The sequence below is a fragment of the Haliotis cracherodii genome, unplaced genomic scaffold (assembly GCF_022045235.1).
Source record: "Haliotis cracherodii isolate W230 unplaced genomic scaffold, xgHalCrac1.p SCAF_8, whole genome shotgun sequence".
In the NCBI taxonomy this organism is placed as follows: Eukaryota; Metazoa; Mollusca; class Gastropoda; order Lepetellida; family Haliotidae; genus Haliotis; species Haliotis cracherodii.
In genome coordinates this window covers 1,860,164-1,876,603 of record NW_027266341.1, presented here as the reverse complement: position 1 = coordinate 1,876,603, position 16,440 = coordinate 1,860,164, and the positions used below count along the sequence as shown (strand labels likewise).

The 16,440-nt window shown below is 42.3% G+C and overlaps 2 protein-coding genes across 4 annotated transcripts in view; one reads left to right on the top strand and one right to left on the bottom strand.

Moving 5' to 3' along the window:
• The window catches only part of LOC139449757 (protein YIPF5-like), a 182,391-nt gene that overhangs the window by 118,510 nt on the left and 47,441 nt on the right, over positions 1-16,440 (bottom strand). The window lies entirely within an intron of this gene.
• Positions 1-16,440, top strand: part of LOC139449466 (leucine-rich repeat-containing protein 24-like) — a 53,495-nt gene that overhangs the window by 22,264 nt on the left and 14,791 nt on the right. Inside the window, exon 1 of one of the 3 annotated variants that reach the window (XM_071230881.1) lies at positions 1,314-1,394. The exons of the other annotated variants lie outside the window; for them this stretch is intronic. The gene's annotated coding sequence lies outside the window, so the exon portion shown is untranslated. Of the gene's footprint in view, positions 1-1,313; positions 1,395-16,440 lie in introns of those variants that run through there. 3 annotated transcript variants of the gene reach the window in all.

Below are 16,440 nucleotides of genomic sequence, written 5' to 3'. Positions count from 1 at the left end.
GGATTTGATAAGCGTTGTCATTCATGTGGTCTTGGGTCGACAATCACCAGGGATATTATCTTCATGTCCTTGCAAGTCAGCCGCTATAACATGTCAAACTTGTCACGGTTGGTCTAAATACTGTCAGTTCTATCAAACGGTTTGGGAGACCTTGACAAATGGTTGGCAGTGCAATATGTCGGTCAGGAGTTGAAACTGGAGACTGTGTGTGGATGAGCTTGTTGCAGATAAGACTGACACATCCCAAGCAACTGCACAGCCACACACTGTGACAGAGTGGTATGTCAGGCTTATCACCCCACACCAGGCCCCACTCCCTATCCCAGGATCAAATGTAAACATCTCCCAACCATAACTTTACTTTTTCACCTTTGAATATTTTCAATGTGGGCACCATGATAGGACCTGGAACCAAAATATACATTGCAGGTTGACAGAGGGAGGATCAGTGTTTGAAATAACTGCCCGTCAGCCTGCCCGTGGCTGGTAACTTTTCTGGCGGGCTGCATGAAATTTTCCTCCACCTGCCGACTGTAATTTTAAGACTGCTTACATATTCAGTTTTATTATGACTCCTTGTAGATTCTCAAATAATTGTTTGCATTATTTTAACTGAATTGAATCCAGGCACGAATTGTCTCTAATTTTTTTAGATTTTTCAACATTTAGGTCGAAATGTGGGCAGGAACCTTGAAGATGGGCAGTTAACACTTATGGGTCACCTTGCCCGAATGTCTTGTTGGGTTTTTGACACAGAGGGGAGGATCAGAGACAGGTCTCATCAGTGTCAGTTAGTAATGTGTTCAACTTGCAAATGATCCTGTCAGTAAAACTGGCTGATCCAGACACCTTGTGAACCTAGCATTGTTCACCTTAAGACCTTGGTATAGAGAGCTCCCCACTACTACATGTCGACCTATCAGGTGTTTCTTCACTACAGGAGGTGGCACAGTGCACAGCCCATTTACAACAATCCTGACTCCGACACATCAAGCATGACTGGTTCAGCATACAGCAGTAGGACACATCAATTCTAACACCATTTTGTCGCTCGCCTTTCAGGACAATGTGTTGCATAAACACTGATATCACATAGCCGCCTACAAATCGAGTCTGTCACCGAGATTTAGGTTCAGATGAGTGGTCATCATCTGGTGCTTGAGTGAGTGACTGGAATGTCACATGATACATAAGTCATTGCATACATTGTCACTCTTTAAAATGTATGAGTTGGCACTTATTTTTATTTTTAGACCCAGCTCATACAAAGATCCACCTTTGGAATTCGAAAGTAGGTCTGAACATAGTTCGGTGTTTGTTCAACTGCAAGGTGGATCTTCATAATCAAGGGTCTTTGATAACTGGTTCTGCTGGAACACGTTCTAGTATTTCAGGTAGGAACTCTTACGATATGAACCTTGTTGAAGGTGTCAGTATTAGTTGAAATATCCCCTACAGAGTGCCTTTCCTGTGCTGCAATACTGGATTAATTCACTGGCAAATCTAGTGACGATAAATGTCATGATACGTTCATGTTAAAAGCTCCTACAGTTATATGTCTCAGGATAGCCTTGTGGTTGAAGTGTTTGCTTGTCACAAGTCCTAGGTTCAATTCCCCATATGGGTACAATGTGTGAAGCCCATTTCTGGTGTCCCATTCCACGATATTGGTGGAATATTGCTAACAGCGGTGTAAAACCATATCACACATTCACTGTTCTTCAGGAATTGAGGACCCGTGAAGATCGTATTTATCAGAATGGAGATATAATCCACTGTATGATAACAGAATGATGAACTTATCACTTCAAGTTTGTTTTGAGAGGCAATTAACAGGATTGGGTGGTCAGGCTCGCTGACTTGGTTGAAGCATGTCATTGATCCCAATTGCGTGGATCGATGCTCATGATGTCAATCACTGGATTGTCTGGTCCAGATTCGATTATTTACAGACTGCTGTACAAGAGACCAGGTTGTTACAACTGTTACAACTGACCAAGTACCCTGGTACAAGAGACCAGGTTGTTACAACCGACCAAGTACCCTGGTACAAGAGACCAGGTTGTTACAACTGACCAAGTACCCTGGTACAAGAGACCAGGTTGTTACAACTGACCAAGTACCATGGTACAAGAGACCAGGTTGTTACAACTGACCAAGTACCCTGGTACAAGAGACCAGGTTGTTACAACTGACGAAGTACCCTGGTACAAGAGACCAGGTTGTTACAACTGACCAAGAACCCTGGTACAAGAGACCAGGTTGTTACAACTGACGAAGTACCCTGGTACAAGAGACCAGGTTGTTACAACCGACCAAGTACCCTGGTACAAGAGACCAGGTTGTTACAACCGACCAAGTACCCTGGTACAAGAGACCAGGTTGTTACAACTGACCAAGTACCCTGGTACAAGAGACCAGGTTGTTACAACTGACCAAGTACCATGGTACAAGAGACCAGGTTGTTACAACCGACCAAGTACCCTGGTACAAGAGACCAGGTTGTTACAACTGACGAAGTACCCTGGTACAAGAGACCAGGTTGTTACAACTGACCAAGTACCCTGGTACAAGAGACCAGGTTGTTACAACTGACCAAGTACCATGGTACAAGAGACCAGGTTGTTACAACCGACCAAGTACCCTGGTACAAGAGACCAGGTTGTTACAACTGACCAAGAACCCTGGTACAAGAGACCAGGTTGTTACAACTGACCAAGTACCCTGGTACAAGAGACCAGGTTGTTACAACTGACCAAGAACCCTGGTACAAGAGACCAGGTTGTTACAACTGACCAAGTACCCTGGTACAAGAGACCAGGTTGTTACAACTGACCAAGTACCCTGGTACAAGAGACCAGGTTGTTACAACTGACCAAGAACCCTGGTACAAGAGACCAGGTTGTTACAACTGACCACAGCATGTAACACTCACATACAAGCATCAGTATTGGGATGTGTTAACTACTAAATCAGCAACAACCTCAGTAGAACCATCCACTGAATGAAGTAATAGGTGGTTAGGTCAACTGAGGATCTCATTCATGCCCTTTGTGTGTGCATAATCAATACTACCTTGCGCACACCTCACAGCCTATCTAAAGACGCGTTACTTACACCTGATGGTTTTAGGCCAGGTATGTCAATTACAAGCCACAATTATTCTCTACCAATCAATTTTATTCTTGCTTGATCAGAATTTCAAATATGGTATCTTTGCTACTATGTAATTCAAACTGACATGGAAACAGCGTACCAACATCCAACCACTTCCTGTTAGACTGGTTCTTGTGTAGTATCACAGCATGCTTCTAAGTAGATAAAGTGTTGGAGAGATCGATCCAGGTCTGATTGTCTGCCATCAAGTACACATAGATCTTCATTCGCCCCTCACACGCTCTACTCCCCCCTCACACGCTCCACTCTCCCCATGTGGAGCTGATCACTGGGTCACATGGCAGCTGATAGATATGACATATGCTGTTTCTCGACCCTAATCTCCTTCCTGTGTCACGGAGAAATACAAACTTATCTATGTCTCGGTGAATCAATAAACAGGTTAAAGACGTGTTAGGGTTGTCATAAATATTGTCAATCTTCCTTGGTGAAGTATTGAATTTGCATGTTCTGTTCTGGTGATGTTCAATATGTTTTGTATGTATAAGCTTTACCTTCGTGTTTCTTAGCCCTGCTGATAACAATATGTTTAATCTACCTGAATGTAATTCTGGAACGCTTGAAAATTGGATCTACTGATGATATGGAAACAGTGAAGATTGGCTGTTTTATCAGCGACAGAATTTGGCACTAGTCCTATAGTCCTTGCCAAACTGCTCAATAGTTAAGGTGTCATAAGGACTAGTAGAAATTTGCCGCTTTTTCTTTTCTTTACTCTGTTATCATTGTAAGGACTAGTCGACTAAAAATGTTAGTTTCTAATGCTGTTTATGTGAGGACAGGGCAGGACTGAATCACTTAGATGTGTTAGTTTGTTTGTTTATTTGTTGTTTAACGCCGCACTCAGCAATATTCCAGCTATATAACGGCGGTCTGCAAACAATCGAGTCTGGACCAGACAATCCAGTGATTGACATCATGAGCATCGATCCACACAATTAGAATATGATGACATGCATCAACCAAGCTGATAAGGTCCCAGAAGCAAGTCTGTAAGTGTGTTTAGCAATGGGCTGTATTATATACATCATGCTGAAACAATCATACTATCAGAGCAAACATGCTATCTGAGTAAGAGGTTGACAAAACCTGACTCCGGCCTGCGATACACAGGACACGTCATGTTTGGCCTTGCACCAGCATGGAGGTACAGACAGTGGCTGTGTCATAGATCACACTCCAGGAAGTCAACTTATTTAGGGAAGACTCCCATCTCTTTTTGTTAAGATCCTGAGATCACTTATAAAACAATTCCAGCCTAAAATGTTGGCCCAGCAATAAATCCAAGTACAAAAGGCATAAAAGTAAAGAGGTAATTTTGATTTTTAAGATAAGCTTTCTTCTTAATGTTCAAATGTTGGCCAATGGAAATATATCCATGAATAAATGTCATTTAAGTAAAGAGGTATTTTAGCGTTGTAGAATGAGCTTTTTCCCTCAGCTTCTAAGAGAACAGAAGCAATAAATATGCATCCAGCAAACAGGAAGGCTTTACATCATACATGGCAAATGAGAGTCTCTCGAGTGTTTGTTGTTCAATTTGTGGATATAGATAAAGCGGCTTATTTTGTAGTAGACTGAGCAGGGGATAGGATGGCAATGTTCCTGTAACTCTGGATTCCTTTGATAGGGAAACATGAAACAAATGGCAAATTAATCTTCACTGAGATTCCGGTTTCTCCTTCATCAGAAATTGTCCCCACATCTACTCCCGCCAACGAAAAGAGTCTAGTATCAACTAGAGACATCTAGAGTCTATGATATCAGTCTAAAGCTAGGGTTACTGTTAATTCAGCTTCAAACATCTTGAGTCTATTTGATATAGCCTACAGCTAGGGTTACTGTTAATTCAGCTAACTAGCCCTTGTAGTTTGGATCAAGTGTTGAGGGTTGGATAATGAGATCAAGATGGAGACTATGGGGATCTCTTCTTTCACTCCCCCAGGTTGTGTAAAGAGAGTTTGAGCACTATAGTGAAACCTTAATCATATTTCATCTCTGGAACCTTACTTTGTGGTAAATTATTCTTTCTCTCAATTGCATTCCAAAGTCTAGTATCCAGATCTTCAACCCACACAGAGGACGTGGGGTAGCCTAGTGGTGTGTGTTGGCTCCTCAAACCAAAGACTATGGTTCAACTCCTCACATGGCTCAACCGGACCCATGAAGATCCGGAGTAGAATAGGTCTTCAGCAACCCATGCTTGCCATAAGAGGTTGGTTGTTTGGTTGTTTGACGCTGCACTCAGCAATATTCCAACTATATGACGGGGGTCTGTAAATAATCGAGTCTGGACCAGACAATCCAGTGATTAATATCATGAGCATCGATCCACGCATTTGGGATCGATGACATGCATCAACCAAGTCAGCGAGCCTGACCACCCATTCCAATTAGTCGCCTCTTAAGACAAGCATAGTCGCCTTTTACGGCAAGCATGGGTTGCTGAAGACCTATTCTATCCCAGATCTTCATGGGTCTGCCATAAAAGGCGCCTATGCCTATCGGGATCGGGTAGTCAGGCTTCTCCATGTCTTAACAGTAGTCATTGTACACATTAAAATGTCCATAACGATGAATTTAGTTGGCTACATGTTCCTTTCTGTGCTCCACCTAGGGAGGGAAATGGGTAGGGAGTATGGGGTAATTGAAGTTGATTGTAACATGGAGAATGAATTTTGTTTTGAACCTCACCAAAGCAGAGTTAGAAATTGGCCTGTAGTCCTTGCCAAACTGTCCAATAGGAATTTTAAGGACTGGTAGAAATTTGCCCTTTTTAAAGGTTTTGCAATATTATCATAGTGGACTAAAACTGTTGGTTTCTATCACTGCAAAGATGTCAGCGCTCCACCTGAGAGAAGGGGGTAGGGGGTGGTAGTAGGGGGCAGGGGGTGGTAGTAGGGGGTAGGGGAAGGTCTGGGGGGTGTCAGGGAGCCTGAAGGGAGTCCCCTCACATCAAAGGCTAGAGGGCAGGACCAGGATGAGATGGCCATCATGTTAGGTAACACTGTGATAAACATCATGCTGACCGCCGCTACATAATGTAAGGGCTTCAACTATTAAACTTCATGCATGGGGTCCTTGCCATACAAACCCTTGAATCTTTAATTGGAAGAAATACCTTTGTATTGATACTTTCTTTGAAGGGAAGGGTGTAAGATTAGATCAAATCTCCCTGTTAGCATGGATTTTCATTTCAAAGGTGAACTGTATATTTTGATAAATTTTATTACAGTCTTGTGTATCAACTGTCTGCATGGGCAAGCTGTGATGATTCTGGAGGAGAAGCGAGACAGCGAATGGCAAATCAATGAGCAAACTTTCTCCATTTGCTTTATCTAATGATCTCCGCCATTTCTTTTACAGTCTGCTTCTTCAGCCACTTGTCCGAAACGAGAATAGTTTCTTTCCGTCTAGTAAGCTCAATGAATGATCACCCATTCATCAATATTGATGCTAAAATCTATTCAATATGATGCAAAGATAAGATTGGCCTTGTAGATAAGTTTCAGCCCTGACTCTTTTCAAAAAAAGAAATACTAATTACAGCTACTTAAGAAATACATTAAATGCGAAAAAGGAAAACGACTATGACTTTTTTGAGAGATGTCTCCGATAGCTTACTCACACAGTGGTAAGTTAATGTAAAAGTACCACACTGAATACCACAGGTCTCTGTATTCTGAGTGGAGGCTCGGCCCCTCCTGGGCCGTGAGGGTCGTCACAGTTCCACTGAGTGATCAAGGAATGTCTGTTTGGCTGATTGGAACGTGTATCTCACAATGCATTAACACAGGTGTACGGCCAGCTGAGAGGGCTTTTCACCTGGTTAAACATCACTCCCCGGGTCAATATGATTGTATTCCACGCTCCACAGTACACAAACACACTAACACACTTACAATGCCACACAGTCCATCAATCTCAAAATCACAAGTTGGGTGTAAATCTCAATTTACCTTCGACCTTTTCACAGCATGTGACTTATTCTGGGTAATTTTATCTGCAATTGTCAGGAAATTGCTTTGGAATTGAAACTGTTTGGTTCCCAAACATGTTTGGAATTTGTCTCCAAATGTTTTCCACTTCATTTCCATGTGTAACAAATGGCTACCCACACCTAATGGCGGCCTCTTCATAAATGTTAATATAATTTAACAGAAAAAATAATTATCTCCTTAGATTGATGATGCATGAATGTTTTATTGTTACCAATGTTCTGCCTTCAAGTTATCACTGTTCCAGCCGTGAATCAATAGGACAGGAAACCCTTTGTTGGCCGTGACTTCCATTCAGACATAGCACTGACGCTGTGAAACAAGTCACTAATCTTTACCTAGCTATTTATCAATATCAAAAACCTATTTGTCTAATTACATCAACCCTTTCATTACCGATGCCTGATCCATTCAGAGAAAATATCTTGCATAACAACTAAATTGAAGTATAATCAATCACGCTGAACACTTTGAAATGTCAGTGGCCTGTGTGGAATTAGTGAATGGCAGATTACCAATGAGTTGTATAGCAGTTATATACCGTGAGCTGCCTCAGTGGTGAACACCATTCAGACCATGGTAATCTCACAATCTCTTTACACCTCACTAATGAGGTCTCCAGCTCAGCGGGTGGAACAGTCTGGTCAGGGTTGACAGCTGATTTCAACCTTTATTTGTCCTCCTGTAAAAATGTCTTGCTTCTATGAACCTGGTACGTCCACACTGGACATGCCTATAATCAGACTCTATCATCATGTAAGACTACCGTTCACCACGATGGACCTGACCCTGACTCCCGACTCCCCAACAACCCACACCTGCGGCTGTATCCGGTTACCATCATTTAAAACACAAATGGTTTCAACTTTCTTTAATTAATATCCTATAACCACAGCCACCTGTCTTCAAGGAAACTCCCGTAAATACATTGGCCCTAATACTGACCTACATTTTCACAATGATAAACCAGTCTGATCCATTGAGCTTATCATACATTAAGAAGTGTATTATGCTGCTTAACTTGTATTAAGCTATATACTCTACTGTGTACTTATATCACATCCATAGCGTCCTCGGTGTGTGTCAACTCTATCTCTGCCCAGACCAGGGATTACCTATATTCTCTGAGCACAGAAATCTGTCACAGACTCTCAAACTCTCCATCATAGATTAGACACACGAGAAACACGGATGTACCAACCATCAACTCTTGACACTCCGATAAAACCGTGAAGCCCTTCTGTCACCATGTATGAAAAGACTATATCTTCTAGAAGCACTTAATACAAAGATCGTGCAATAAAAACCTGTTTTAAATTTTACAACATCAAAAAATAATCTCGACCAGTTGAAGTTGACAAGTGTAGACATGAGTCAGCATTGAATTAATCTCAATAAATATCTTTTGCTCATATAGGAAGAATGTGGCTTCAGTTAATGTCTTAATGTGGGTGTGTCTATTACGGGCATATTAAGGTGTTTAAAGACCCACTTCAACATTTCTGTCGTCCAGGGCAGGTCATTTGTCAAGTATGTCACGTCCAGGTGGGATGATATGAGTATATTACACATCAATGTCACTATGACATGCACAGGTAATCCTGCTGTGCTATAAATAGTGTATACACTATCTTGCTGTGCTACAATGTCAGGCTGAATTAACAAACCCATTTCAGGTGAAAATTCATTCCATCACAGCCAGACTGTTATGAATTAAAGCCATTGTGAGTAGATACCTCTGAATAATGGATGGTGAGGGAAATAAAGTAAACACTGGGTAATTCTTAACAATGGTGGTCTGTAACTAGGGGCATAAAGAGATGTAATCACTACAATAAAGAAAACAGATAACAATGCATCCCTGCCTAGTGATATACTGGCTGTGGAGGGATGAAGCTTAAATATCAATACCATCCCAACAATGGGCACAAACTGGTATTAGAGTAAAACTTCAAACTTCCTCAGGTTCACAGCCAATCTGTAGCTGAAGGTCTATAAACAGAGAATAGAAGAAGCTCTTCCTAAAGGATGTTGTTGGAATCGATCTGTACACAGGCTGTGTGGTGCTGGCAGTAGGTTGTGTGTGGAGGGCTAGGCAAGCATCCCACCTCTTCACCCACTGGATACACAATAGACCTTTGCGACCAGCCACTGCCTGGAGGATATCTCCCAAACAAACCATCCTGTGAGGGAAAGATTATCAGTTTTGTGACACGTTAATAGTTAACAGATGTTGAGTAGGGTGATGTATGGTATAAGCTTTAATATTCATGAGCTAATCTATACCATGTTTCACTTGTGTCCTGAGTGACTGTAAAGAGCTGTGTCAGTACTGTTTCATGATGTGGATGTTGGGTAGTCCAGTGGTTACTGCAGGTGATGCAGGAGATCTGAGTTTGACTCTGTGTATGAAGTCTCCACCTTGTGTTCCCTGATATGATCATCATCATCATCCCACGCTGCTTCTGTTATTGATGACAAGCACAGTGATACAAGACTTGGTCTCTTGGTCCTGTGAATGTTTCATGGAGTTATCTATTAATGATAACACGTGGGTAGTTCTCCTTTCTAGGATGTTGAAAATATATTCCGATAACCTTATGCTCTGCTGAGAGCATGTGAATATAGACAGTGTGAGGGTGGCTAGGCGATTCCAATCATGGTGCATGAGCGGGTGGGTGGATGGATAGATGGATGGATGGATGGATGGATGTGATCAGGCTAGATGGGCGGGTGGTTAAGTCCGGGGGAGGTTGATATGACATATTCACTTATCACCATACAGTAACGACAACATATCGACTATACAAATCTCAGCAGCCTTCTATGCTGCCCCAGGACAAACATCAGATATAAAATGTTTATTCAGCAAATGGATCATATCTGTGGTGTATATCTATTTGTAAATCAAATATGGCCTGGTTCTTGAAAAAGCCATAAACACACTTCCAGTATTGACCAATGATCAGCTTACTCCCAGTCACCACGGCGATGTAGCTCTGGAGAGCACTCATCAGGGCATGACACAATACTTGAGAGGCACCCAGAGTGAATGTATTAGTTTCAAAATTGCTCATTACAAAGGGATTGAAGGGTAGCTCAGCACAAGTTGTACCCTCAACAAATATGTGGTGAGTTTATTTTTTCAATACAAAATTTCAATACCAGCATGACTAGTGAGTGAGTATTTTACACAAATGTTTTTGATAATTCTAGCCATCCAGTTTCACACATGACATGTTCCATATCAGGAAACAAACCCAGCTTATCAGTGCTACAAGTGAACACTTTAACCACTAGGCTACCTCACCCTTTCTCAAACTCATTATCAGTGGTAGTAAATATGCATCAAGGACTATTGGGCAGATGAACCAACAGGCAACAACCAAGGGCACAGCCACACACACACACACACACACACACACCTGATTGGACTGCAAGAACCATAGACATCCACACATGCACCCATAATATAGCTGTGCAAGCACCAAGGGCGCAGCCACACACACACCTGATTGGACTGCAAGAGCCATGAGCACACCCCCACACCAGTGATTTGACTGACCTACAGTTCTTGATGCCATGAGGAAATCAATTAGACCTGGTAACTGATGTCACAAACAGTTGCTATCACAATGTAAGGCAATGCTAGGTACTTTGTTTCTATAACTGCGCACATCAATATCTGGATGAAGAAACATCAATATGGGATCACTGCGACGGCCTCGATGAATGTGGGGCTGACATAACCGCTTCAGGACCAGAGCTGTGGGTGGTCATTTCTGTTCATTCAAAGTAGGCTTGTTGTCTCGATTTCATCTTATTTCCAACCATCGTTCCGGTTTCTCCGGACTTCAGGAATGATTGATGCACTATGGCCATTTTCATACTTCTTGATAACCGTATAAGACAATGTATGTTATGAAAAACTATGCAGCTTTCATTACAGTTCATTAGTTTAGAACTGTATAAATATTGCATTGAGTATCAATGGCAACTGTGACACCGATATAGATGCCGCCCACGCTGGGGACATCACAATATCCGGTAGCGGTGTATGCAAGCTTACTGAGATGTGTGAGTGTGATGTGTGTTTTGTGTGTTGTGCATTGTGTGTGTATGTGGATGTTGTGTGTTGTGGGTGTTGTGTGTGTGTGTGTGTGGGTGGGTGTTGGGGGAGAGTGAGTGTGTGGGGGGTACATTCCTCAACAACAGCACTCACAGCTGTCACAGTAACAATATCTAACAAGCAGATTTTGAATTAAGTCTGATATCTAGACATGCTCGTGGGTTTCACCAAAGTGGTAAATGTTTGAAACATGCATTTGGGCCTCCCTCCCACTTAAGCTCACATGACATGAATGCTGTTCAAAGCAGTGTTAAACCCAACTCACTCACTCACTTACACAGGCGTCATCATCACTGCTTCTCTCACTGATGATGTAAGCTAAGAAAAGACAACCTGCCCTATTCACTGTACTTCACAGATACATTTTCCCAGTGGTAATGTGAATGGGAAAGTTTCATGCCATCAACATATTGCATTGAAGGTTTTCTAGAACCAATTCAAGTTGTCTATCATCCTCTGAAGGTTTCAGATTGGTTCTGCCTGATTCTTGTCAAAACTTGACAGAAACACGAAAGTGGACTTTCTCTCATGCAAAATCTCTGGAAGTTTGGAGGAATCAATGTTGCTATTTGCCTGTATGTTATAACTATCATTACTACAACTATCCGACTCAGTAGGATAGTCCCCAACACAACACTGGTGAGTGGCAGGCAGCCCCACATGTTGCTTACTGTGTTTGAACGGCCAGATTGTCCACACATTGGGAGGAGGATGGACATTCCCTAGATTAGCGTGGGCGGGATCTACGGCCTCTTCACACATGGCAGGTTCCTGGACTCCTGTCAACTATGTTGGAGGAACTCGGGGGGGGGGGGGGGGGGGGGGGGGGGGGGGCCTTCTTACACAAACACCACATACAGAAGTACTTTGACATGAGTATTTGATGAACCACAGCCACATGTACTCAGAAAAGGCACTGGCTTGCCATGGTTCTGGACAAAGAATGGCAATCTACAATTCATTTCGAGACAATGTGTGGATTTTGGTTCATATCTAGACTTGCACAAGTCTCTAAGGCAATAATTATTAGTTTAAATCATAAGATTATGTAAATAATAAGAACAAGTTGTCCCTAGAAGAGACTGGGGTTCCTAGATGAAGTGTCCACATATCTAGAATTGCCTTTCAGGAGGATAGAATTCTACACATCTATTGACTTTTCTTTCAGTACAGCCTTGGAGCAAGGATAATTCAGATCGATTGATTTGTATTTGTGTACAAACTAAGAGCGGAACTATATAGGCTGGGTAAATTTCAGCACCATTTTGAACAATACATTATGTCCTGATGGTTTGATTTGCTTTTAGCCAATTGGCAATTTGTTATTTGTTCCATATTTTCTCATGGATTTGTGTTCATAGCATCACCCAGTGATTTCGACATAGGTCACAAAGATAATATCATCTCTTATGAGCGTCTCAGAATTATCGTCTGTGATGGACAAATTGAGAACATGAATATCTCCCCTCATCAACCCATTACTAAGACAATGATTCTGTCTGAGGACGTTGCAGACCTACTCTAATTGGTTAGAAGGTCCATAATCAATTTAGCATATGTATATACATAGCACAGCCCAAGACAGGGCAGGAGACTCAGTAATGATGGAGAGTGCTGGGTAGCAGACAGGTCATGTATATGGAACAGGGAGGGGGCCAGGATATATGGACGTGTTGTGGATGTGTTATGGACATCGGTTGGTGCTGTGTCAGTCAGTGGGTGAGTAAGTGGGTGAGACAGGTCATCTATATAGCTGCTTCCATTGGGGCTAGGATATATACATAGGCTGAATCTATTAGCATCATATGTTGTAGGTTGAAGACTAGACTTGCATGAGTCTCTGAGGAAATGAATATTTGTTTAAATCATAATTCCTAGAATATATAAATAATCGGAACTGACATAAACTTGAAAATCCACTTGTCTCACTGTGTCATCATTCATAAAGCTGCCATGGTCAGAACTGTTAGATTTGGACTCCACTGTGTCTGGGGCACTTCTTGAACCAGATACAATCTCTTTCACTAACACACAAAACTATATAAATACTTTGAGGTCCACCAGGTGAAACTGCTGTTTGAAGTCAGGACATTTATTTATCTGTGTGGCAGCCCCTTGATTGAGTTCAGAACTTGCCAGAGACAGTCAATCTCAATAAGCTTCCATTTCCCATTTCAGCCTCACTCATAAACACAACAGTCGGCACAATGCGTCAGCAGACAGCCGTGTATACTGTTTCCAGACAATCACAACCATGCTGTCTTCCCAAGTCTGCCCCACACATTCCATCTGCTTCTATCCTTCTGGTCATCATAAACTATCTTGTTTGCTTAATTAAGTCAACCCACTCAATACAGTCTATCTGCTCAATCCTATCTGACCGCTCTATTTTGTACACTCCTCAATACAGTCTATCTGCTCTATCCAGTCTCTGACCGCTCTATTTTGTACACCCCACAATACAGTCTATCTGCTCAATCCAGTCAGCTGCCTTCCTCCAAGAGTCTATACTTGTTACCCGTGAGACCCTCCCCAGTGGGAACCTCCCCTGTCCGGAATACACGAACCAAATACACATCTACACTAAATACAGCTTTACTACCAATCTTCGATCATAAACTATCCCCGGTCTGCAGCATCTGATACCCCTGGGCAGCTCAGGAATCAATCAGATGGACATCAGCTCCATCTCCCTGTATCATACAGCACAGCCTTGCTCCAAGGCTCTTCTGGAAGAAACGTCCAGGATGTGTGGCAATCCTATACTCAAATAGGCAAGTCTAGATATGTGGACTTCCCATCTCTCATAGGGACACCTTGTTCTACTAGTTACATGATCTAGAAATTATGATTTAAACTAATAATTATTGCGTTAGAGACTTGAGCAAGTCTACACTACCGTGGCCGTGTCTGCCATGGGAGGTACAAGCCTCGCCCTGGGCTAGAGGTTTCTCTACAGTAGCTGTCATGTTCATTATCTACTTTTGTGCATCCTAAATGTCCTCCACCTTTGAGCAATTAGGCTCAGGTTTCCTGCGGGGAATCATCAGGATCAGTCCACCCTGTAGTCCTGCTAATTGCTGCTGATCAGATAGTCTGTAATGAGCTCACTGATAGTCAAGTTGACATGTAGATTTATGAGTGTTCAGTCATGTAGGAATGTAACCTATGCATGCTATCAATGAAAAATCCATGGCAGTTCAGTTTGGGTGAGTTCGAGTGTACACCTGGAATTAATGCCATTTTTAACTTGACTGAGTGTCACGCCATGATCAACAATATCACACCTATTTTATCATGGCTATCATAACGCCATGATCAGCAACATTATATTATGTCACAGGAAGGGATGGACGATGCCTGGACCAGACAGTCAGTTGTGTGTTTAGTGAGTATAGTTTCATGCTGATTTAAGTCATATGCCTGATGCCACCACAAATGGCCATTCACTTAATACTCATGTGGTGGTTTAAACCCAATGGTAGATAGATATGCACAGGTGTGGCCATAGTGAAATATGCATCTTAGGAAGCGATAGAAACTAACAGTTTTAGTCCACTAATCATGCTAATGATAACATATACTATATAGCAAAACCCTTAGAAATGGCAAAATTCTACTAGTCCTTACGATACCTTTAACAAATTGGTCTTCAGGACCTGGCTTGACCTAAGAGGTGACTAACAGGGTCAGGTGGTCAGGCTCGCTGACTTGTTGATGCATCTCATCGTATCCCAATTGCATGGATCAATGCTCATGATATCAATCACTGGATTGTCTGGTCCAGACCTTATTATTTACAGACGTTGTCAAATAGCTGGAATATTGCTGAGTGCGGCGTTAAACAACAAACAAACACAAAACAAACAAACCTACTGGACAGCTGAGAAAGCACTAGTGCCAGTTTCTACTGCTGCCAAGGTCCAGGATCTTTACTGAATCAGTACAACAGTGGGGCCCACGCCAAGCATTACCAGCAGCAGGATAATCAGATGTAACAGGAGACATCAAATCTCATCGCTGTGTCTTGAAGCCTCCTCACAATCACAGGACTTTTGTGGCTTGACATTGTGTAAAGATGGCATACATAGCCATTGATGACCAGATAAATCACCATCTCAGATCAGCCAGATTTGGATTTGGAGGATCTCTGTCTCATTCAGTGGATATCCCGAGTGTGAATCCCAATTGTGAATCCCCACATCTGTAGCGATCAGGATATAGAGCCTGACAAGTATTTGAAGCAGGCTGTCAGCCAAGTTGACCAGAAGCCTTCACACAGCCTGGTAGTCAGTGGGAGCTGCAAGGTGATATGAACATGGCGATATTGCGTCCACGGTGCACCCATATACTGATAGATATTAGAATGTAGGATCTGTCAGGGAAACATTGGTTCTATACCAAGAAGAGATACATCCTTCTTCCATAAGATGATATATGAGGCTGCATAGACTAACATGCCTCAGAAGTAAAGTTATCTTATCTCAAAAAACAAATATCTACAAAATCCAAAACAAAATCCAAATGAACCCCGAACAATGCCCAATTTCAGAATTCCTAAAGCTGAGGCGATCTCGACTTCAGTTGGATTAATTTTCATTTATTCTCTTTGGTCTGGGAAACTAGGGATGCCTATAGACACATTTTGTGCCCAAAGTTAATAAATTATAGATTTATCCACACTAAGGGGCAGTCGGGTAGCCTAGTGGTTAAAACGTTTGCTTTGTCATGCTGTATACCCGGGTTCGATTCCCGACATGGGTACAATGTGTGGGGCCATGATATTGCTGGAATATTGCTCTCTCTCTCTCTCTCTCTCTCTCTCTTCCCCCGCCCCCCTCAATGAGGCCCTTCGTCCCTCTTAGTCATTACATGGTCTTCAGTGTCACCCTAATGGACCTATCGTGACCTTCAGTATGCAGCCTGTCACCCCTGTCAATAGGGTTATGGAGCTACAATCAACATTCATGTCTTTTTAATGTCATTATCATCAGAAGGAATCACAAAGCATCATCTGAAAATGAAACTTTGATGCTTCGAGAGACCAGTATCATTCTTGGTTGCGCCTTTCACAAGACAGTTTATAGGATTGGATGGATGGCATGTGTTGATTATCTGACCATTATCCATTATTTT